The sequence below is a fragment of the Papaver somniferum genome, chromosome 5 (genome assembly GCF_003573695.1).
Source record: "Papaver somniferum cultivar HN1 chromosome 5, ASM357369v1, whole genome shotgun sequence".
Taxonomy (NCBI): domain Eukaryota; kingdom Viridiplantae; phylum Streptophyta; class Magnoliopsida; order Ranunculales; family Papaveraceae; genus Papaver; species Papaver somniferum.
Genome location: NC_039362.1, coordinates 191,265,089 through 191,268,197, shown reverse-complemented (window position 1 = coordinate 191,268,197; position 3,109 = coordinate 191,265,089). Strand labels below are relative to the sequence as shown.

The window sequence follows — 3,109 nt, the reverse complement described above, 5'->3', positions numbered from 1 at the left end:
AGGTTATCCTATTTATACACACAAGGGACCAACGGCTATAATTTCAAAATAAATAAATAGCAGTTAACAGTCACAATCGGATTATATACGCACGAATAATATGATTCTTGATTTCTCTACAATTCCGAACTTCAACCAAGAATCAATTATGTGTGCATTAGCGTAAACCGATTGTGGTTGATGTTCATCACATCAACCCAGAATCAGTTTATGTAGGTGTACAATATAAACCGATTTCTTATAACATCAACTACGATCGGAATAATCTAGTGCGCGCATAAACCTACTCTGGGTTGATATTCAAAAAGTTTGACGAGTGAATTTCAAAGATTTAAAGTTAAATCATTGTTGAGTTTCTATTCGAAGGAATGGATTAAAGGGATTTAACTCAATCACTTGAATTGTTTGTTTTCGAGTTTTTTATTTTCAAAACAAAAAGAGATTAATATTCAATTGTTGTTTGTGATTCATTAGGTTTTTGTTTTGATTTCGATGGAAATTGAAAAAAAAATTGAGTTTTGATTAATGATTTTTGTATTTGTTAATCAGGTGATTATGATTTTGTATTGTATTTGTGTTAGAGTAATCAAGATTTGTTTAAAGATTTATTTAGTATGTTACCATTTTTTAGACACCTCTTATCTTTCTCTTTAGGTTGGTTAAAGAAATTCATAGTCCCCAAATAATCACACAAGGTCCCAAACTAGCCAGGCAAGTAAATGGAAAAAACGTGAAAATAGCTTTAGATTTTAGAGCATCTCCAATGTTAGGGGTGGAGGTGATCCTATGTGGAGGTCTAAATATCACATTTTCTTTGAAGGTCATTCACATATGGACAAAGCAAATAAAGTTATCACCTTTCAACCCAAAAAATCATCTCCAATCCTCAAGGATTTATCTAACAATTTTCAAATTAACATAGAGACAAATTGATGATGTGGATTTTGACCCAAGGTCATGGAGAAGGTCTTATTTAGACTTTCTCTTCCACCCCCACATAATTATGTCACAATTCCCAAGGACCTTAACCCTTGCATTGGAGATGCTTTTATAAAGAGAAGGGCGTTAGAATCAATTCCTTGGATTCAATTAATAGTCTTATCAAACTTTGTGGTCTTAATGACTAAAGGGAAGCATTTACGTTACCAGAAGAACATAATGTTTTACTTTTTTTATTTATTTATAAATCTTGATAGCGAAAGCCGGACCCGGGCCCCTATCCGAATCCATCCAGTTGGACTAACCCCACTGCCAGACCCAACTCCGCTCAACCCACTATACAACTAATAATTAATCTACTACAAACCTTTACGGCGACGGAATTGAATCCCTGGCTTCCTCCTTACTGGAGTTGATGGGATACCACTTAGCTATGCTCTTGGACCCGGAAGAACAGAATTTAAAAATCTACAATCCACGAGTTTTTCTGATTTCGGAATCAAGGAACCATAAATGTTAGTAAAGAAAGAAACCATAAAGAGGTTTCAGACGATAAAAAGAAGAAGAAGAAAAAAAGAACAAAAAAAAAACTAGAGGGGTTAAAAAAAAATTTTAACTCGTCCACAGAGAGGGTTTTAAAAAAAAAACAATCTAGAGATCTTTTTAACTCCTCAGCAGAGAGAGTGTTTACTAAAAAGAAGTTAACGGGTCACTTGGTGAAAGATTTCTTTCACGCATCTGGCGAAGAAATCGCAATGCCTTGCCAGGCTCCTTTGCTCTAAGAAAACCGTTGATGATGGTATCATATGTTCTAGCATTTGGCAAACAACCCTTCTCTTCCATTTCGATGATTAATGCGTCGGCATCCGGTAACATCTGGTTACAGAAGAGGCCTTTGATCATTGTAGTATATGTTAGTACATTAGGTGCCAATTCTTTGTTTAGGATCTCAATAAACAGCTTTCTTGCATCTTCCAACTGGCCAGCCTGACATAACCCATGAATAAGAATATTGTACATTTCAATACTAGCTAAGATACCGTTACCTTCCATGGATTTAAACAATTCTACTGCCTTCTCCAATTTTCCATTCTTGCAGAAACCATTCAACATTGTACCGTATGTAATTTCACTTGGAGATTGACCAAAAGATTGCATCTCCCTAAACAAACTTTCTGCTGTCCTGACTCTTCCAACACGGTATAGTCCCCCTTAATAAGTGTAGTAAAAGTGACAGTAGTATCAGGATGATAACCTCTCTTTATAATTTCTCCAAGCAAACAAAACCCATGATCAACCTTTCCTAATTTACAACAGCAATTAATCAAAATGCTCAATGTATAAATACTTGGTTGTACACCAACCATATTCATCTCCTTATACAACCTAACCACATCTGAATAGCACTTGATTTTAGATAAAGAACTCAACACATGACCAAATGTAACATTAGATGGTAATGGCCTTTCCAAAATCAATTTATCAAAGTTGAGAGCACTTTCTGTCTACACTGCCGGGCATTTTCTAGCACAAGGGTTGGCACTAGGCAATTATTGCCCGTCAAAAGATTTGGATTTTTAGTTTTAAAAGGTTGTTGGTAGGGATCAGATCGGTAACAATTGGGAGTGCCCATATTGTCGTAACCAGGCTTAGGCTGGACACCCAATTCTCACATAGAACTGCGAGCTTTGACCACTCATCATTTCCCATTATCTGCCTGAAGGATCATGAGTTCAACTGACCATTAGAAACCCCTATTTATCATTCTCATTTTGGCATTCCCTCCTTCGGACTCGTCAATGTGGGACTATTACTTAGGCTAGTACTGAAATGCTAGGGTTTGGAAACCCTTGTGCCATCATCCAGGGCGCTTCTTATTCAGGAGGATCTAAAATGGCTTAGAATATCTACGGTATTGAGTTTTCATGTGTCAACGCAATACCATGACCGAACCATTGAAAATGACCAGCTCTTTAATCTGACACCTCCACCATGAGTGCGGTGCTGCTCTTATTCCTGGAAACCACGTAACTTGCAATAAGTTTTAGAATTCTACAAATGCCATCACTCCTTACCTCGGGAGCAAAAGAACCACTCTTATCGAAGCCCATTGCCCAGGCACAAACCTCTAAGCTCTCGAGTCTTATTTTATTATTTATTTTGTTTTACT

The 3,109-nt window shown here is 36.7% G+C and overlaps 1 non-coding gene across 1 annotated transcript; it reads right to left on the bottom strand.

The window, feature by feature from the left end:
- Window positions 1–2,539: 2,539 nt before the first annotated feature.
- Window positions 2,540–2,647, bottom strand: LOC113284959. Its single transcript, XR_003328482.1, has one exon. It is a non-coding gene; the product is annotated as a small nucleolar RNA Z279/snoR105/snoR108 (small nucleolar RNA).
- Between the last annotated feature and the right edge of the window lie 462 nt (window positions 2,648–3,109).